This window comes from Cebus imitator, unplaced genomic scaffold (assembly GCF_001604975.1).
Source record: "Cebus imitator isolate Cc_AM_T3 unplaced genomic scaffold, Cebus_imitator-1.0 Scaffold182, whole genome shotgun sequence".
NCBI lineage: Eukaryota > Metazoa > Chordata > Mammalia > Primates > Cebidae > Cebus > Cebus imitator.
The window spans coordinates 2,872,845-2,894,869 of record NW_016107497.1 but is presented as its reverse complement, the minus strand read 5'-3'; the positions used below and the strand labels follow the sequence as shown (position 1 = coordinate 2,894,869).

The 22,025-nt window shown below is 38.8% G+C and overlaps 1 protein-coding gene and 1 pseudogene across 1 annotated transcript in view; both read right to left on the bottom strand.

Annotated features, from left to right (window-relative positions):
- The window catches only part of CNTN5 (contactin 5), a 1,396,301-nt gene that overhangs the window by 21,065 nt on the left and 1,353,211 nt on the right, over positions 1–22,025 (bottom strand). The window lies entirely within an intron of this gene.
- Positions 3,902–4,878, bottom strand: LOC108316145 (annotated as a pseudogene).

Sequence of the window (22,025 nt, the reverse complement as noted above, 5' to 3'; positions counted from 1 at the left end):
GTTTGTGTGACCTCATTTTTCTTGGACATCAGACAAGAGCTTGGGACTCACCAATTGCAGGTACCCAGAAAGTCTGTCACACTAGCCCTTTACCCTTGCCAGTGGAGGGTAGTTGCCCCATATGATGTGCCAAGGGGTCAACTGAGCTGCTAACACATAGCTGTCCATGGATGGCAGAACTAAGAGAGCACTGTAACACTTCCTCTGGGGTTTTGGGGTCACAGGCACCCTCACCTGGGTACCACCGTGGGCCCTGCCCAGAGCTTGCTCCTGTCAGCTGAGCTACTAACACACAGCCATCTGTGGACAGTCAAGGTAAGAGAGGACTGTAACACTCCCTTTGGAGTTTCAAGGTTGCAGACACCCTCACCTGGGAACTAATGAAGGCCCCACACAGAGCTTGCTACTGTCAGGTGAAATACTAACACACAGATGTCCCCAGACAGCAGAGCTAAGACAGCACCATTATACTCCCTCTGGGGCTTAGGGTCACAGGCACCTGGCATCACCTGGGCACCACCGTGGGCCTCACATGGAGCTTTATCCTGCCAGCGTTTGGACTGGCTGGCAGCATACCACACTTGTTCATGTAAGCCGGTTCTGGCTGTGGGCCCCACATTGAGCTTGCTCTCATGCTCTCTCCCACACAGGGTTCAGTGCGGTAGTCTGAGTAAATGGGGCTACCGCTGCCACAAATCTGATGAATGGGCCAAGAAAAATCTTGCATTACTGTGTTGAAGTTCATGAGAGAGTACTTCTTTTTTCCCCCCTACTTAATTGCTTTGGTGAAAGTAGTAGATTACTGCACCTATTTTACCCTCCTTCATGTTTTGTGTACTGTGGAGTTTAGAAAAGGAAACATTTTCCAGATTCTCTTTCAGCTAAGGTTGCTAAGGGGGCTGCTCTACACTGAGGGCAGTGAGAAGTTTAATTGGAATTTGGAGACATTCTGCAACATGTCTCTGATTTCCGTTTTCAGTGGTGACCATAGGAAGTCATTATATGCTCTGATCTCTATAATGAACATTTGGATTATCATGACATATTAAGGACCTCTACCAGCCTCAGTGCTGGTTGAAAGCAAAAGGAACAAGAAATGGAAAGAGGAGGAAGGAAGTTACAAATTGCAGCTACACCTTTATGAAATGAAGACCATAGTAATTAGCCGTATTTTCTTCCTATTATTTTGTATTTTTTAAATAAATGTTAAATAACTTTAGTGTCTTCACTTCTTCTTATATTTTATATGGAGTGTGTTATTGGTAGGTAACTTTCTGATGTAGTTTGCTGGAGAAGGGGCAAGCCTTCTCCGTGAGATGGACAATTTGACCGATGGGATTTTCTTGGTTCTTCCTGTTGGGGAGAGGGTGAACACATTTTCATTTATAAAAAAGAGATACTTGCATTATATTAGTATGCAATGTTGTTGTTACTAATTCTTGCATTTAGAAAGTAACTGAATGGGGAAAAAAGTGTATGTGGATGTTGAGTAACCAAAGGGATACCACGGTAGTGCTCAACATCCAATTTACCCATGTTCTAGTGTGCCTTTGCATACTGAAGACGTAGATGAAAGTTCATATTTCCAAGACTTCCTTGGAGGGTTCTTGATGTTTTAGGTTCAGTCAGTCAGATGCAGGTGCGTGACATTTGAAAGCAGAAGATGGTTGAACTTTTGCCACTCTGACAAGCACAGTAATGGAGTCATGGTTTTTTCTTCTTTTCCCCTTGTGGTAGCATTAATAACTGTCTCACTGCGTGGCTACTGGCTTTCTGGGAGTCAAGAAGTAGGGTACAGGACAGCCATTTTGCTGTTGCAAAACAGCTGGCATGGTGGGATTCAGGAACTGGCAGCAACTGTAGAGGGCTCTTCATGATGAAAGTTTCCTGAAGATGGTGCCATGTTAATCATCTTTCTAACCATGGCAGTGGAATGGGCTTCTGGAGCTGGTAGTTTCCTGTTTTCAGAAGCCATCAGCCTCTTCCTTTGTGTCTTGGTCCTATGGTTTGGCTTTGAGAATCATTCCTGAGAGATCACATTGCAGTCTATTAATTTAACTCTCTCAGCAATTTAGTAAACTATTTAATGCTTATAATAAATGCTTGTTGAAACTAGTTAGAGCAATTCAGTTCTTCACACCTAAACTGCCGGATATATCTACATAGACCACTAAACATGTATCTATATCTATCTATCTCCGTATATCAAGATTATACGTATAAGACATATGGGATTATCAAATCTTATTTTTCAGTCCTGTTTCCTAACTGAATTGAACAAACATACAGCTGAGTGACTAAGATTCTGATTTTTTTTTTTTTTTAACTGGAATCCTCTAACACTGTCCTTTATATAATTCTGGCCCCGTAATTTTTAATTCTGTGACATAATTTATTTTGCTTGGTCTCAACATATTTTCAACTGAAAAAAATCTAAGTTATGTTTAAGCTACAAAATTAGCTGAGAAGTCACTGGGTGAACAAACATGTATCTTTCCTTTCTGGTCATCTATCTGATTTCCTAGTCTCTGTTTAGATTCTCCTTTACTCATTATTATTTTAAATATAATACTATATTTTGAGGGATCCACGTGTAATTAAGCAAGTTATAGATTTCAAAACAAATATAGATTTCAATATAAATTCTGAACTTGTAAATACTGAATGTTTTATTTTCTGATTAATCACCACAAAATTAAACATCCTAAGTAAAATACCGAATATATTTCCTAAGTAACTGATTGTGAAAAACAAACAAACAAAAAATTCTATTTATATGAGTTGAAACCCTTCCCAAAGAGAAACTGAGAAATCTATACATTACTTTTTATTTCTAGCATAAAGAATATTTTAAAAATAAAGAATGGAAGAGTTGATAATTCATGGTGAAGTAACAATTATTTACCTTTTTATTATGTGGGTAAAACAAAAAACAATTGGAGTTTAACCTAGTGCTCCTTTAGGGATTTTTGTTTACAAGTTACTACATAGAACTGTTTTATTAAACACATGATGTACTTATTTTGTACAAAATGCAGTAACACTTCTTCCTTTCCTCTGCCCATGGAGTCACCACCGCAGAACCTCATGTTCACAGGAACACACTGTCATGATAAGCAGCAGTCATGACAAGCAGGTGAAAGAAAGTACGTTTCTGAAAGTGATGCCACATAACCTATGTGGTAAACGAAAGAGGCCAGCAGGCTTCTTGGCTAGCGCTCTGCCCACAAGGCCCTAGTCCTGCTCACCTCTCAGCAAAAAATATTTTAAGAAGAGAAACTTGGCTGGGTGTGGTGGCTCATGCCTGTAAGCCCAGCACTTTGGAAGGCCAAGGTGGTGAATCACGTGAGGACAGGAGTTCGAGACAAGCCTGGTCAACATGGTGAAACCCTGTCTCTATTAAAAACATAAAAATTATCTGGGCATGGTGACACAGGCCTGTAGTCCCAGCTATTTGGGAGGCCGAGCCATGAGAATCACTTGAAAGTGGGAGGCGGAGGGTGTGGTGAGCCGAAACTGCACCACTGCACTCCAGGCTGAGCAACAGAGCTAGACTCTGTCTCAAAACAAAAACAAAAACCTCCTGAGCATTACTTAAGTACTGTCCTGGTAGCATCCTTCCAGTTCCATCTATCTTGATGTTGTAGCAAGTTTGTTTGTAACCTCCTCAAGAAATTCCACCCTGGATCCCTGGATTGCATCCCTGTCAATTGCCTGTCTCCCTCTGAGCATCAAACAAAAATAAAAGAGCAGTAAGTTTCAAAAGGACATCTGTGGAGACCTTTCATAGATGAAACCTACTTCCTAGAAGCCACCTAGCCAAACACATGCACGGCTGGAGAAAACAGATTGTGAATCTAGGTCCAGCTGTATAATATTTCAGGTACCCAGTTACTTCCAGTTATTCTGCATCTGTGGATTTAAAATGATCATCATCCACAGCAGCATGGATGTGCCCCTCATTGCTCAGAAAATCCACAGCATGCTTGATTGAGGATACAGATGTGTTTGAGCTAGTTCTTGAGATCCTGAAAGTTCCGTTCTTTAGGTCTTGGGCAAGGCTTAATCAAATTGAACACCTTGTTTTAGGCCACAGTGAGGATATTTGCTGGGATGAAGCTATTCCCATCAAAGTACCCTGCTTCACTCTTTCCTGGATTGCTGATAGGTGATCTCCCTGCTGAGGGCTGGCTGTTAGGTTTGCTTAGTAGTATCATGTATGCCTCGATCAGTTCCAGAATATGTATGGTGAACTAACTCATCTCCTCCAAGGGCATGACCTTAAAGGCTACCAGAATCTTTTTGTTCTCAAAAGATCTCAGGTGGCCTGCCCCTTTCACATATGTTTCTGGAGGAACTACAGTGTTTTCACTGCTGGTGTCATCTGTGTCACCCCACTGGCAAACATCCATGGGTGCAGCTGTCATGTCATCTATTTTGTAAACAATGTTGGTTGTAGCCTTCTCTGTATGTCTGATGATCCCCACAAGAGTGACTTGTGAAATCTCAACATTGCCAATTTGGAACACTCTGTCAACTGAAGTGGCAAAAAGCAGCTGAGATAATGCAGGGTTCAACGTGCTGGGCTTCGGTTCTTGATGTCTTTTCTGCTTAAGAAGGAGCCCTCAATCCAAAGCCTCCTAGGGACTGTGTGTAGGAGGCTTTGGATTGAGGGGCTGTTCTCCTCAATCCCAATAAGGAGCTGCTCTAGCTTTCAAATCCACTGTTCCACGTCTAGGTCAAGATTATCTGGGGAAGAGGCCAAGAAGATCGGTGTCTGGGGTAGTTGCAGAGCACCTCAGAACCGGGCGGCTGCTGCACCACTCCAACTACTTTTCTCCCCGAGCTGATTCTTAAGCTGGAATTGAGGCTATCCATTATTTACAAGTCACATGCACCTTCTAAAGTTGAAACTTCTCTTCATTCAGTGTCTTTGCTCAGACGTAGATTTCAACAACCCATGAACTTTGAACTCTCTATGTAAAATCACTTGAAACAAAATTGAAATCATTAAAAACTTAAAATTAGAGCACGGCCTATCATTTTAACACCTTTATACAATTGCTTTCTTTGTGTATCACTTCCTATGTTATTATATATATTTAAAATAATTATGGCACTTTTTATGTCCTGCTTTCATTCTCTAATATACTGTATAGAAATATTTTCCTATTTTTAAAAGTACCATTCTATCATATGCCTGTCTACCACATATTATTTAGCCGTTGTTCTACTGTGAAACACTTGGATAGCTTCCAGTTTTTGCTCCTTTAATTAAAATGTTTCCATGGAAATCTTCATATACCCTGTTTTCCACATATTAGATTAATTTCCCAGAATAGACCCCAGAAAGGAGATTATGGGTTCCAAAGTTGTAAAGACAGAAGGTCTGCATGTGAATTTTACTTTTGGCATTTATAAGCCACATACAGTAGGACAAGTTAGTTAACCAGTGAATCTCTGCATCTTTATTTATAAAACAGAGAAAATAGTACTTCTCTCATGTTTGGGAATGATTTTTAGAAAGCTCCCCTGCTGTTCAACTGCTTGAGCTATTGCTTCTTGATGTTTTAATATTTCTGATTTTTGTTATTTTAAGTATGATTTTGTTATCCTTCATGTTATTTTGATTTTCTGATTTAGTCTCTCAAAAGATTATTTAAAATTATAACATGTAATATTATTACTGGCAGGCAGAAAGTATAAATTCTGACTCATCTAAGTAAGAGAGTATAGTGATGAACGTAAATAGAGAGGACATGATGGCCCACTGCTTTTTTTTTTTTTTTTTTTTTTTTTTTTTTTGTTGTGTGTTTTTTTTTTTTTTTTTTTTTTTTGAGGTGGAGTCTCACTTAATTGCCCAGGCTGGAGTGTTAATGGCACAATCTCAATCTCAGCTCACTGCAACTTCTGCCTCCTGGGTTGAAGCGATTCTCCTGCCTCAGCCTCCTGAATAGCTGGGATTACAGGTGCCTGCCACCACGCCCGGCTAATTTTTGTATTTTTAGTAGCGACGAGATTTCCCCATGTTGGCCAGGTTGGTCTTGAACTCCTGACCTGAAGAGATCCCCTCCTCAGCCTCCAAAAGTGCTGGGATTACAGGCAAGAGCCACCATGCCCGGCTGAGAATGGCTCTTCTTAAAGACACTCTATTTTCTCCAAAGCTGATTCTCCAGGATAGTAATTATTGTAACAGTGCAGATAGTATATTTGATTTTCTGGTGTGATGATTCTATGATATTCATGTTACACACAATAACATTTCCTTACATGAAGTTATAAAAGCATGAGTTCTGCCATATGCAGCTATTGATTAGTGGGTGAGTCATGAACTTTCCCTTTTAAATTTTCATTCAGTCATATAAAAACATTGAATAGTTCTTCCTAATATTTTGCCTTGCTTATCCATTTTTTTCACACTTCTTAAAATGCTTTTTTTAGAGCCATGTTAGAGTCACAGCAAAATTGAAAGAAGGTTATAGAGATCTCCCATATCTCCCTGCCCACTACACAGGCACAGCCTCCCATGTTATCAAAATCCTTCACCAGAATAGTATATTTGCTATAATGGATGAACCTACAACACATCATCTTACCAATTTTTTTTTATAGTTGTCATTTTTTTAATTGTATTTTATTTTTATCGTACTTTAGGTTCTGGAGTACATGTGCAGATCAGGCAGGGTTGTTGCATAGGTACATACATGGCATTGAGGTTTGCTGCCTCCATCCCCATCACCTATATCTGGCATTTCTCCCCATGTTATCCCTCCCCATCCCTTGCTGTCCTTACCCAATCCCCCTAACAGACCTCAGTGTGTGACGCTCTGCTCCCTGTGTCCGTGTGTTCTCATTATTCAACACCTGCCTATGAGTGAGAACATGTGGTGTTTGATTTTCTGTTCTTCTGTCAGTTTTCTGAGAAGGATGATTTCCAGATTCATCCATGTCCCTACATAGGACACGAACTCATCGTTTTTTATGGCAGCATAGTATCCCATGGAGTATATGTGCCACATTTTCCTTGTTCAGTCTAATATTGATGGGCATTTGGGTTGGATCCACGTCTTTGCTATTGTAAACAGTGCTGCAATGAACATACGTGTGCATGTGTCTTTATAACAGAATGATATATAGTCCTTTGGATATATACCCAGTAATGGGATTGCTGGGTCAAATGGAATTTCTGTTTCTAGGTCCTTGAGGAATTGCCACACCATCTTCCACAACGGTTGAACTAGTTTACAGTACCACCAATGATGTAAAAGTGTTTCTGTTTCTCCACATCCTCTCCAGCATCTGTTGTCTCCAGATTTTTCAATGATCCCATTCTAGCTCACATGAGATGGTATCTCAGTGTGTTGTTGATTTGCATTTCTCTAATGACCAGTGATGATGAGCATTTTTTCATATGTTTGTTGGCCTCATATATGTCTTCTTTTGTAAAGTGTCTGTTCATATCCTTCACCCACTTTTGAATGGGTTTGTTTGTTTTTTTTTTCTTGTAAATCTGTTTTAGTTCTTTGTAGATTCTGGATATTAGCCCTTTGTCAGATGGGTAGATTGAAAAATTTTTTTACCATTCTGTTGGTTGCCAGTTCACTCTAATGATTGTTTCCTTTGCTGTACAGAAACTCTTAAGTTTAATTAGATCCCATTTGTCTATTTTCGCTTTTGTTGCCAGTGCTTTTGGTGTTTTAGTCACGAAGTCCTTGACTATGCCTATGTCCTGAAAGGTTTTGCCTAGATTTATTTCTAGGGTTTTTATGATGTTAGGTCATATGTTTAAGTCTTTAATCCATCTGGAGTTAATTTTAGTGTAAGGTGTCAGAAAGGGGTCCAGTTTCTGCTTTCTGCACATGGCTAGCCAGTTTTCCCAACACCATTTATTAAACAGGGAATCCTTTCCCCCCTGCTTGTTTTTGTCAGGTTTGTCAAAAATAAGATGGCTGTAGATGTATGGTTTTGCCTTCAAGGCATTCCATTGGTCTATATCTCTGTTTGGTACCAGTACCATGCTGTTTTGATTACTGTAGCCTTGTAGTATAGTTTGAAGTCAGGTAGCATGATGAACATGCTAAGCTTTGTTCTTTTTGCTTAGGATTGTCTTGGTTATGCATGTTCTGTGTTCATTCCATATGAAGTTTAAGGTGTTTTTTTCCAGTTCTGTGAAGAAGGTCAGTGGTAGCTTGATGGGGATAGTGTTGAATCTGTAAATTACTTTGGGCAGTATGGCCGTTTTCACGATATTGATTCTTCCTAACCATGAACATGGAATGTTTTTCCATCTGTTTGTGTCCTCTCTTATTTCCTTATCTCCTTGAAGAGGTCCTTTACGTCCTTTGTTAGTTGCATTCCTAGCTATTTTTTTCTCTTTGTAGTGATTGTGAATGGGAGTTGGCTCTTGATTTCACTCTCTGATAGTCTGTTATTAGTGTATAGGAATGCTTGTGATTTCTGCACACCGATTTTGTATTCTGAGACTTTGCTGAAGTTGCTTATCAGTTTAAGGAGGTTATGAGCGGAGAAGACAGAGTCTTCTAAATATGCAATCATGTTGTCTGCAAATAGAGACAATTTGACTTCTTCCTTTCCTAATTGAATATTCTTTAATTCTTTTTCTTGCCTGATTGCTCTGGCTAGAACTTCCAATACTATATTGAATAGGAGTGTTAAGAGAGGGCATCTTTGTCTAGTGCCACATTTCAAAGGGAATGCTTCCAGTTTTTGCCCATTCAGTATGATATTGGCTGTGGTTTTGTCATATATAGCCTTTATTATTTTGAGATATGTTCCATCAACACCTAGTTTATTCAGAGTTTTTAGCATATAGGGCTGTTGAATTTTGTCAAAGGCCTTCTCTGCATCTATTGAGATAATCATGTGGTTTTTGTCTTTGGTTCTGTTTATGTGGTGGATTACATTTATAGACTTGAATATGTTTAACCAGCCTTGCATCCCTGGAATGAAGCCTACTTGATCATGATGGATAAGCTTTTGGATGTGCTATTGCAATTGGTTTGCCAGTATTTTATTGAAGATTTTTGCATCTATGTTCATCATGGATATTGGCCCGAAGTTTTCTTATTTTGTTGAGTCTTTGCTGGGTTTTGTTATCAGGATGATGTTGGTTTCATAAAATGATTTGGGAAGGATTCCCTGTTTTTGTATTGTTTGGAATAGTTTCAGAAGGAGTGGTACCAGCTCCTCTTTGTATGTCTGGTAGAATTCAGCTGTGAACCCATCTGGACCTGGACTTTTTTTTTTATTGGTAGGCTATTAATTGCTGCTTTAACTTCAGCCCTTGCTATTGGTCTGTTCAGGGTTTCAACTACTCCCTGGTTTAGGCTTGGGAGGGTGCAAGTGTCCAGGAATTTATCCATTTCTTCCAGGTTTACTGATTTATGAGCAAAGCATTGTTTGTAGTAATCTCTGATGGTAGGTTGTATTTCTGTGAAATCTATGGTGATATCCCCTTTATCTTCTTTCATTGCATCTATTTCATTCCTCTCTCCTTTCTTTTTTTATTAATCTGACCAGCAGTCTGTCTATTTTTTCATCTTTTCAAAAAACCAGCTCCTGGATTTATTAATTTTTGAAGGGTTTTTTTGTGTCTCTATTTCCTTCAGTTCTGCTCTGATCTTAGTTATTTCTTGTCTTCTGCTAGGTTTTGAGTTTTTTGATCTTGCTCCTCTAGCTTTCTATTTTGATGATAGGGTGTCAATTTTAGATCTTTCTGTGCCTCTGTCAGAATTTATTGCTATAAATTTTCCTCTAGACACTGCTTTAAAGTGTCCCAGAGATTCTGGTATGTTGTGTCTTTGTTCTTGATAGTTTTGAAGAATATCTTTATTTCTGCCTTCATTTCATTGTTTATCCAGTTTATTCAAGACACACTTGTTCAGTTTCCATGAAGTTGCATGGTTCTGAGTTTCTTAATTGTGAGTTATAATTTGATTGCACTGTGATCTGAGAGACTGTTTGTTATGATTTCTGTTCTTTTGCATTTGCTGACGAGTGATTTACTTCCAATTATGTGGTCAATTTTAGAGTAAGTGTGATGTGGTGCTGAGAAGAATGTATATTCTGTGGATTTGGGGTAGAGAGTTCGTCTGTAGATGTCTATTAGGTTTGCTTCATCCAGACCTGAGTTTAAGTCCTGGATATCCTTGTTAATTTTGTGTCTCATTGATCTGTCTAATATTGACAGTAGAGTGTTAAAATCTCCCACTATTATTGTGTGGGAGTCTAAGTCTCTTTGTGAGTCATTAAGAACTTGCTTTATGTATGTGGGTGCTCCTGTATTGGGTGCATATATATTTAGGATCATTAGTTCTTCTTATTGCATTGATACTTTTACCATTATGTAATGCCCTTCTTTATCTCTTTTGATTTTTGTTGGTTTAAAGTCCCTTTAAACCAGAGACTAGGATTGCAACTCCTGCTTTTTTTTTTTTTTTCTCTCCATTTGCTTGTCAAATGTTACTCCGTCTCTTTATTTTGAGCCTATGTGTGTCATTGCTCATGAGATGGGTTTCCTGAATACAGCCCACCAATAGGTTTTGACTTTTTATCCAATTTGCCAGTCTGTGTCTTTTGATTGGGGTATGTAGCTCATTAACATTTAAGGTTAATGTTGTTATGTGTGAATTTGATCCTGCCATTTTGATGCTAGCTGGTTATTTTGCCCTTTAGTTGATCCAGTTTCTTCATTTTGTCAATGCTTTTTACCATTTGGTACATTTTTGGAGTGGCTGGTACTGGTTTTTCCTTTCCATGTTTAGTGCTTCTTTTAGGAGCTCTTGTAAGCAGGCCTGGTGGTAATGAAATCCCTCAGCAATTGCTTGTCCATAAAGGATTTCATTTCTTCTTCATTTATGAAGCTTAGTTTGGCGGATATGTATTCTAGGTTGAAAGTTCTTTTCTTAAAGATGTTGAATATTGGCCCCACTCTTTTCTGGCTTGTAGGGTTCCTGCGAGAGGTCTGCTGTGAGCCTGATGGGCTTCCCTTTGTGGGTAACCTGACCTTTCTCTCTGGCTGCCCTTAGCATTTTTTCCTTCATTTCAACCCTGGTGATTCTGATGATTATGTGTCTTTGGGTTGCTCTTCTTGAGGAATATCTTTGTGGTGTTCTCTGTTTTTCCTGTACTTGAATGTTGGCCTGCCTTGCTAAGTTGGGGAAGTTCCGGATAATATCCTGAAGAGTGTTTTCCAGTTTGGATTCATTCTCTCTGTGACATTCAGGTACACCTGTCAAACATACATTAGGTATTTTCACATAATCCCATATTTCTTAGAGGCTTTATTTCTTCTCACTTTTTTTTTCTCTAATCTTGCCTTCTCATTTTGCTTCATTGAGTTGATCTTCAGTGTCTGATATCCTTTCTTCTGCTTGGTCGATTTGGCTATTGAAACTTGTGTATGCTTTATGAAGTTCTTGTGCTGTGTTTTCAGCTCCTTCAAGTCATTTATATTCTTCTCTAAGCTGTTTACTCTTGTTAGCATTTCGACTAATCTTTTTTCAGTGTTCTTAGTGTCTTTGCATTGGTTAGAACATGTTGTTTTAGCTCAGAGAAGTTTGTCATTACCCGCCTTCTGAAGCCTGTTTTTGTCAGTTCATCAGATTCATTCTCCATCCAGCTTTGTTTCCTTGCTGATGAGGAGTTGTGATCCCTTGGAGGTGGAGTGCTGTTCTGGTTTTTGGTGTTTTCATCCTTTTTGTACTGGTCTTCCCATCTTCATGGATTTATCTACCTGGGGTCTTTGTAGATGGTGACTTTTGTGTGGTGTCTCTGAGTGGTTGTCCTTTTTGTTGATGTTGAAGGTATTTATTTCTGTTCTTTAGTATTCCTTCTAACAGTCAGGCCCGTCTGCTGCAGGATTGCTGGAGGTCCACTCCAGACCCTGCTTGCCTGGGGATCACCACAGGGACTGCAGAACAGTAAGGGTTGCTGCCAGTTTCTTCTTCTGTCATCTTTGACCCAGAAGGGTACCTGCCTGACGTCAGCCTGAGCTCTCCTTTATGAGGTGTCTCTTTGGATAAACAGGGATCAGGGAGCTGCTCGAGGAGACAGTCTGTCCCTTATAGGAGCTCAGGTGCTATGCCGGGATATCCATTGTTCCGTTTAGAGCTGCTAGGCAGGTATGTTTAAGTCTGGTGCAGCGGAACTCAGAACTGCCTCTTTCCCAGGTGCTCTTTCCTGAGAAGGTGGTGCTTTATTTATAAGCTCCTGTCATTCTGCTGCCTTTTTTCAGAGATGCCCTGCCCAGCATGGGTGGTCTAGTCATAGTCTCCAACAGAGGCATTGCTGGGCTCTGCCCACCCACTGTGTAAAATTCCTTGCAGTTTTGTTTACAGAGGTAGAGTTAGAATTGCCTTGGTAATGGCAGACTGACTCGGTAATGGCGGACTGACTCGGTAATGGCGGACTGTCTTGGTAGTGGTGGACTGCCTTGGCAATGGTGGATGCTCTTCCCTCCACTGTGCTGGACCATCGTGGGTCGAGTTGTGCTTTCTGCAAAACTCTCATTCCAGAGCGTTTCAGATTGCCTGTCTTTGTGGGGGTGGGACCTGCCAAGCCAGATCACCTGGGTCCCTATTTCAGCCCCCTCTTTTTCAGTTGAATGGGCAGTTTGTCTCCCAGGCATTACAGGTGCCAGTTGAAATGGCTGCCCAGATTTGTGTGAGTTTTTGTGCAGAAACTTAGGGCACCAGCTGAAACAGCCATGCTGGAAACTCGTGATGCATTTTGGCCTGGGAATCTCCTGGTCTCTGGGCAGTAAAAACTCGTTTGGAAATGTGGTGATCACTCACCCTCTGCATTATTCTCCCTGGGAGCTGCACCCCAGAGCTGTTCTTATTTGGCCATCTTGGATCTTCTCTCTAGTAGTCAGTTTTTAAAAAAAAAATTCTAATGTTTTATTTTCTGTTTTTTAATTTCAATAGGTTTTTGGTGGTGTTTGCTTATATACATAAGTTCTTTAGTGGTGATTTCTGAGATTTTGGTGAACCCATCACCCAAGCAGTGTACACTTTACCCAGTGGGAGAACTTTTACCCCTTGCCACCTCCCCTAGTCCCCTGAGTCCCTAAAGTACAATGTATCATTCTTATAACTTTGCATCCTCATAGCTTAGTTCATACATGAGTGAGAACATACAATGTTTGCTTTTCCATTCCTGAGTTACTTCACTTAGAATAATAGTCTTCAGTTCCATCCAGGTTGCTGTGAAGCCATTATTTCATTTGTTTTTTATGTCTGAGTAGTATTCTACAGTGTATTTACCATATTTTCTTTATGCACTCATTGATTGATGGGGATTTGGGTTGGTCCCATATTTTTACAATTGCAAATTATGCTGCCTATAAACATGTGTGTGTACAAGTATCTTTTTTTTGTATAATGACTTCTTTTCCTCTGGGTAGATACCTAGTAGTGGGATAGCTGGATCAAATGGTAGATCTACTTTTAGTTCTTTAAGGAATGTCCACACTGTTTTTCATAGTGATTGTACTAGTTTAATTCCCACCAACAGTGTAAAAGTATAACTTTTTCACCACTTCCATGCCAACATCTACTTTTTGATTTTTTTTGTAGGAGTTAGGTGGTATCATGCTGTAGTTTTGATTTGTATTTCCCTCATTAGTGATGTTGAGCATTTCTCCGTAATCTTCTTGGCTTTTTGCATATCTTCTTTTGAGAATTGTTTATTCATGTGTTTTGCCCACTTTTTGATGGAATTGTCTGTTTTTTTCTTGCTGATTTGTTTGAGTTCTTTGTAGATTCTGGTATTAGTCTTTTGTTGGATGTATAGATTGTGAAGATTTTTTCCCATTCTGTGGGTTGTCCGTTAACTCTGCTGATTATTATTATTATTTTTTATTTTTTGTCATGCAGCATCTTGTACTTTAAGTCCCATCTGTTTATCTTTATTTTTATTGCATTTGCTGGGTTCTTGGTCATGAAGTCGTTGCCTGAGCTAATGTCTAGAATGCTTTTTCTAATGTGATCTTCTAGAATCTTTATGGTTTCATGTCTTAGATTTAAGTCTTTGATCCATGTTGAGTTGATTTTTATATAAGGTGAGAGATGAAGATCCAGGTGTATTCTTTTACATGTGGCATGCCAATTATCCTGTCACCATTTGTTGAATTGGGTGTCCTTTCCCTACTCTGTGTTTTTGTTTGGTTTGTCAAAGATCAATTGGCTGTAAGTATTTGGCTTTATTTCTTGGTTCTCTATTCTGTTCTATTGGTCTATGTGCCTAACTTTATACCAATACCATGCAGTTTTGGTGACTATGGCTTTAAAGTATAGTTTGAAGTTGGGCAAAGTGATGCCTCCAGATTTGTTCTTTTTGCTTAGTCTTGCTTTGGCTATGTGGGCTATTTTTTAGTTCCATATGAATTTTAGGATTTTTTTTTTCTAGTTCAGTGAAGAATGATGGTGGTATTTTGATGGAAATTGCATTGAATTAGTAGATTGTGTTTGGCAGAATGGTCATTTTGACAATATTGATTCTACCCATCCATGAGCATGACATGTTTCAATTTGTTTGTGTATTCTACAATTTCTTTGAGCAGTGTTTCATTGTTTTCCTTGTAGAGGTCTTTCACATCTTTGGTTAGGTCTATTACTAAGTATTTTATTCAGCTCTTGTAAAAGGGGTTGAGTTCTTGATTTGATTCTCAGCTTGGTCACTTCTGATGTACAGCAGAGCTACTGATTTGTGTATATTAATTTTGTATCCTGACTTTGCTGAATTCATTTATCATTTCTAGGAGCCCTTTGAATCCGTCTTTAGTGTTTTCGTGTATACAGTCATATCATCAGCAAACAGTGACAGTTTGACTTCCTCTTTACCAATTTAGATGCTCTTTATTTCTTTCTCTTGTCTGATTGCTCTGGCTAGGACTTCCAGTAGTGTGTTGATTAGTTATTATCATTTAGTTCCTTGTCTTGTTCCAGTTGTCAGGGGAAATGCTTTCAGCTTTTCTCCATTTGTAATGTTGGCTGTGGGTTTGTCATAGATGACTTTTATTACCTTGAAGTATGTCCCTTCTATGCCAGTTTTGCTGAGGGTTTCAATACTATAGAGATGCTGGATTTTGTCAAATGCTTTTGCTGTGTATATTGAGATGATTACATGATTTTCAATTTTGCTTATGTGGTGTATCACATTTACTGACTTACATGTTAAACCATTCCTGCATCCCTGGTATAAAACCACTAGATCATGGTGGATTATCTTTATGACATAAGGATTTTTGCATCTGTGTTCATGAGGGGATTTGATCTGTAGTTTTCTGTTTTTGTTATGTCATTCCCTGGTTTGGGTATTAGGGTGATACTGGCTTCAGTGAATGATTTAGGGAGCATTCCCTCTTTATCTTTTGGAATAGTGTCAATAGGATTGGCACCAATCCTTCTTAGAATGTCTGATAGAATTCAGCTGTGAATCCATGTGATCCTGGACTTTTTTTTTTGTTGGCATTTAAAAAATAACCATTTCAATCTCGCTGCTCACCATTGGTCTGTTCAGAGATTCTATATTTCTTGGTTTAATCTAGGAGGGTTGTATATTTCCAGAAATTCATCTGTCTCCTCTAGATTTTCTAGTTTATGCATATAAAGGTGTTCATCATAGCCTTGAATAATCTTTTGTATTTCTGTGATATCAGTTACAATATCTCTGTTTTGTTTCTAATTGAGCTTATTTGGATCTTTTCTCTTTTCATTTTTAGTCTTGCTAATGGTCTATCAATTCTATTTCTATTTTCAAAGAACTGCTTTTTGTTTCATTTATCATTTGTATTTTTCTTTTTTTGTTGTTTCAGTTTTATTTAGTTCTGATCTCTTCTTTGTTATTTCTTTTCTTCTGCTGGATGTGGGTTTGGATTGTTTTTATTTCTTCATTTTTATTAGGTGTGACCTTAGATTGTCTATTTGTGCTCTTTCAGACTTTTTGACATAGGCATTTAATACTATGAACTTTCGTCTTATCATCTCTTAATTTTTCTGTATCTCAGAGGTTTAGATAGGCTGTGTCATTTTTATCATTTAGTTCAAAGAATTTTTAAATTTCCATTTTGATTTCAATGTTGACCCAGTGATCATTCAGGAGCAATTTATTTGATTTCCATGTATTTGCATGGTTTTGGGGAATCCTTTTTGAGTTGATTTCCAATTTTATTCCACTGTGTTCTGAAAGACTACTTGATAATAATTTTGATTTTTCTTAAATTTACTGAGACTTGTTATGTTCCATCTTGGAGAATGTTCCACGTGATGATAAATAGAATATATATTCTGCAGTTGTTGGGTAGAATGTTCTGTAAATATCTGTTAAGTCCATTTGTCCTAGGGTATAAAGTCCATTGTTTCTTTGTTGACTTACTCTCTCAATGACCTGTCTAGGGTTGTTAGTCGATTATTAAAGCCTCCCACTATTACTGTGTTGTCATTTATCTCCTTCCTTAGGTCTGGTAATAATTGTTTTATAAACTTGGGAGCTTCAATGTTAGGTGCATATATATTTAGAATTGTGATATTTTCCTTCTGGACTAAGTCTTTTTATCATTATATAATGCCCCTCTGTCTTTTTAAACTTGCGTTGTTTTAAAGTTTGTTTTGTCTAAGAATAGCAACTCCTGCTCACTTTTGGTATCCATTTGCACTGAATATCTTCTTCCACCTTTTTACCTTAAGTTTATGTGAGTCCTTATGTGTTAGGTGAGTCTCCTAAAGAGAGTGGAAACTTGGTTGCTGAATTTTTATCTATTCTGCCATTCTGCATCTTTTAAGTGTAACATTTAGGCATTTACATTCAATGTTCGTAGTGAGATATGAGGTACTGTTCTATTCATCATGCTGTTTGTTGCCTGAATACCTTGGTTTTTGTTTCCATTGTGTTATTGTTTTACAGGACTGGTGAGATTTATGCTTGGAGGAGATTCTATTTTGGTGTATTTTGAAAATTTGTTTCAAGATTTAGACCTCCTTTTAGCATTTCTTGTAGTGTTGGCTTGATAGTGGTGAATTCTCTCAGCATTTGTTTGCTTGGAAAAGACTGTATCTTTTCTTTGTTTATAAAGCTTAGTTTCACTGGATAGGAAATTATTGGTGGATAATTGTTTGTTTAAGGAGGCTAAAAATAGGACCCCAATTCCTTCTAGCTTGTAAGGTTTCTGCTGATAAATTTGCTGTTGCTCTGATAGGTTTTCCTTCATAGGTTACCTGATGCTTTTGCCTCATAGATTAAGACTGTTTCCTTCATCTTGACTTTAGATAACATGATGACTGTGTGCCTAGGTCATGATCTTTTTTGTGATGAATTTCCCAGCTGTTCTTTGAATTTCTTGTATTTGGATGTCTAGATTTCTAGGAATGCTGGGGAAGTTATCCTCAGTTATTCCCTCAAATATGTTTCCCAAACTTTTAGATTTCTCTTCTTCCTCAGGAACACCAGTTATTCTTAGGTTTAGCCATTTAACATAGTACCAAACTTCTTGAATGCTTTGTTCATTTAAATTTTCTTTTTCTTTGTCTTTGATGGACTGAGTTAATTCAAAAGCCTTGTCTTTGAGCTCTGAAGTTCTTTCCTCTGCTTGTATGATTCTGTTGTTGAGACTTTCCAGTGAATTTTGCATTTTTCTAAGGGTATCCTGGATTTTCAGAAGTTGTGGTTGTTTTTTATTTGTGCTGTGTATTTCACTGAAGAATTTCCCCTTCATGTTCTGTATCATGTTTTTGAATACTTTAAGTTGGACTTCACCTTTCTCTGGTGCCTTCTTACTTAGCTTAATAATTGGCCTTCTGAATGCTTTTTCTGGCAATGGGGGTTTAAAAGAACCTTGTTTTGTCTTATTAACAGAATTGTTTTTCAGGTTCCTTATCTGGGTAGACTACATCAGAGGGAAGATCTGAAATGAAACCCAATAGGACAAAAGCACTGCTATTCAGTTCATTTGTCCCATTGGGTGCTCTGTTGTGGTCTTCTCGCCCTTTTCCTAGCAATAGGGCTTCCTGAGAGCAGAACTGTAGTTAGTGTTTTCGTTCTTCTGGGTCTAGCCACTCAGAGGGGCTACTGGCATTTGGGCTCGTACTGGAGACTGTCTCCAAACAGTCCTGTGATGTGATTCATCTTGAGTTCTTGCAACCTGGATACCAGCACCTGCTCTGGTGGAGTTAGCTGGGGAGCGAAGTGGACTCTGTGACGGTCCTTGGTTCTGTTTTTGTTTAGTGCGCTGTTTTGTGTTCGTTGGCCTCCAGCCAGGTGGTGGTGCTTTCAAGAGCACATTAGCTGCAATCCTATAGGGAGTATGCAAACTTGCCCTAAGGACAACTGGTGAAGTATTCAAGTTTCTCAGGCAGAGGGAAGGGCCATAGAACACCGAAGAAATTATGACCTTTGTCTTTGGTACCAGGGCAGGTAGAGAAAGACCACCAGGTAGGGGCAGAGATAGCCATTTCTGAGCTTAGCCTCTCTTTGGGTAGGGCATGCTGTGGCTGCTGTGGATAATGGGGGTGTGGTTCCCAGTCCAGTGGAGTTATATTCCCAAGGGGATTTATAGCTGCCTCTGCTGAGTCATACAGGTCACCAAGAAAGAAGGGAAAAGCCAGCAGTAAAAAAGTCTCAACCTGTTCTTACACAGCCTGCAGTCCTAAAGCTTGTTTCACTCCCATCATGCCCCCCTCTAACAGCACTCAGTTTATTTCCAGACAGCCAGTGACCAGGGCTGAGAACTTGTCCCAGACCATGTGCCTCCCCGTTGAAAAAGTAAGTGGACTCACAGTTTTTCAGCATCTCAGGGAGTGTTCAGTAGTGATCCAGTTCCTTCAAAGGGGCTGTGGATTCTCTTGGCTTTCCTGGTATATTCCTGTGGTAGTTCTCGGAACAAAAGGTCACAATGTGATTCTCCACATGCTGCTCTGTCCCTCTGAGCAGGAGCTGCAAGCTAGTCGTGCCTCTTATCTGCCATTTTCAGGTTTGCTGTGGTTGTCGTTTTAAGCAAGGTCTGATATAGTTTGGATTTCTGTCCCCATCCAAATCTCATCTCAAATTGTAATCCCCAATTTGGAGGTGGGGCTTGGTAGGAGTTGATTGGATCATGGGGACAGATTTCCCCCTTGCTGTTTTTATAATGGTGAATAAGTTCTCAGGCGATAAGGTTGCTTAAAAGTGGGTGGCACCTCCCACCAGTCTCTTCCTCCTCTGGGTATGTAAGATGTGCCTGCTTCCCCTTTGCACCATCATTGTAAGTTTCCTGAGGCCTCCTCAGCCATGCTTCCTACACATCTTGTGGAACTATGAGTCAGTTAAAACTTTTTTCTTTATAAATTACCTAGTGTCAGGTAGTTCTTCATAGCAATGCAAGAATGGATTAATACAAGTCCTCATTTTACTAGTCCTGTATTAGTGCTAGGCTGGAGCACAGTGGCATGATCCAAGCTTACTGCAGCCTGGATCTCCTAGGCTGAAGTGATTCTCTCACCTCAGCCTCCCTAGTAGGTAGAACTACAGGTGTGTACCACCACATCCAGCTAATTTTCATTTATTTATTTATTTATTTATTTTGGTAGAAACAGGGCATCACTATGTTGCCTAGGCTGGTCTAGAACTCCTGGTCTTAAACGATCCCACTGCTTGGGGCTCCCAAAGTGTTGGGATTGCAGGTGTGAGATATCATGCCTGGCCTACTTGTTGGTTTTAAAAATGGAACTCTTAGCACTTGTATTGTTTCTATATCTTTAATTGTACTTAGTGATCACTGCTAACTGAACATTGTACTCCCTGCATTTAATAGACACCACTCTATTTTCTGCTTTAAGTGTAGAAGAAAAATCTTTTTGATTTTATCATCTTTGAGAGTAATTTTCTCTTTCTACTAATTGCTTTTATTTTTTAATCAAATTTTGTCTTTCTGTTAATTGGTTTTATTTTTTAATAATCAAAATGCATATTGAAATTTGATATTTTACCAGGTCTTGAGTTCTAAAAACTTGTTAATTCAACTGTCCGTTCAAAAATAATTTTTGAACATGTATTATTTACCAAACACTGTGCTTATGGGCAATTAAGAATTAATGGTGAGTCAAAACAGATGTAGTCCCTGCCCTCTGGGAATTCCAGTCTGTTTAGGACACTATCCATTGAATAAATGATCACATACACAAATGTAAAACTGGGGTTTTGACCAGAGGTTTATGGGAAGCTACATGTTGATACAGATTTAACTTGCAGGATAGGACTCTGGACAGGAGCTGGTCAGAGAAGTCTTCACGAAGGAAGAGTTAATTACTCTGAAGGCTGAGAGATGATTAGGGATTCAACAAGTAAAGGGGGAGGGAAGGCAGAAGCACCCTGTGTGCAGTCTGTAAAGAGTAGCATGTGGGGCTGAAGAAAGTACAGTTAGGCAGATGTGAAGGGTGATGCTGAGTGTGGTGCACTTGATGCTAGAGTCATAGATGGAGCCAGATCTTGTAGTTTGCCATGTTAAGGAGCTAGAATTAGTAAAAAACAAAAATGTCCTATGTGTAAGTGTAACACATGGAATGCTTTTAAGCAGGGTGAAGTTGGGAGTGTGCATGTGTCCCAATTAGGTTTATGTTTTGAAAAGATAAACACAACAGGATAAAGTTAGTTGTTTTAAACTACCCAAATCTTAACCTTCTTATAGCTTTTGGTGTCCACTGGCTGAAAGCTCTTTTCACAATCCTCCAAATGGCTATATCCTTTCATATAGGTTTCAGCTTAACCAAGAAGCCTCCTTGGCCACTTCTTTAAAGAAACCACCCCTTCCTTAGTCACTCTCTCTCACATTATTTTGATTTTTATTGTAATAATTATTACATTATCACATATAAAATTATCCTAATGTATCTATTCATGATTGCTTTCTGGTAGCACATGGAGGCACTCGATAATTTGTCTTAATGAATAAACAGTTGTAATATGAAGGGCAGATTGGAAAGGGGTTAGTGTGGATACAGCAAGAACTTTTAGGAGACATTTCTGGAGCCTTGGACAGAAATGAGGATAGCTTAAACTAGGGATATAGTGGTGGATTATAGGGATGTGTATAGACCCATAAAATAAATAAATAAATAAATAAATAAATAAAGTTTGCTTTTGTTTTTTTTGAAATGGAGTTTTGCTCTTGTTGCCCAGGCTGGAGTGCAATGGCATGATCTCACCTCCCTGCAACCTCTGCCTCCTCGGTTCAAGTGATTCTCCTGACAGCCTCCCAAGTAGTTGGGATTACAGGCATGTGCCACCACACCTGGCCAATTTTGTATTTTTAGTAGAGACGGGGTTTCTCCATGTTGATCAGGCTAGTCTTGAACTCCTGACCTCTGGTGATCTGCCCGCCTCAGCCTCCCAAAGTGCTGGGATTACAGGCGTGAGTCACCACACCCAGTTAAAACCAAGAAATATTTAGAAGATAAAATCACCAATCTTTGATGATGGATTAGATATGGGAGTGGCAAAGATGGGCTGTTAAGATTTTAATATTTCTTGAAACATTGGAATTTCTCTACCTTAAATGTTTGGATTTTTTCCTGGTTGCTTTATTTTTATTTTTTTGTTCACTTTTTTTGGTTATTCTTTTTGTTCCATATATTCTATCTTCTTTGCAGATACCTATTATTTATGAACTAAATCTATTCTGTTCTTCGTGTCTACCATTTTCTCTCACATCTTAAAATTTTCTTATTTGTTTCTTATTTATTTGCATCCTAATATTATTTCTCAAGTTTGTACTCCGAAGCATTGGTTTAAATAGTTAGCAGTATCAGGTTTACATCTTATTGCTTGCAGTGAATATTTTAGTTACTTTGATGTTGATTTTATTGCATTCTCTTCCTATTCTGAATTGCTCTTTAAATGTAAAAGAACTATTCTTATTTTATTGAGATCTAGAACTGTTTGTTTCTTCTGATTTACAAGAAAATCTTTTCTAGGAAAAGGAATTCTTACTAAAGCTTACCATTTGTTTCCTTCTTTCAAAGGTTTTTCTCCTA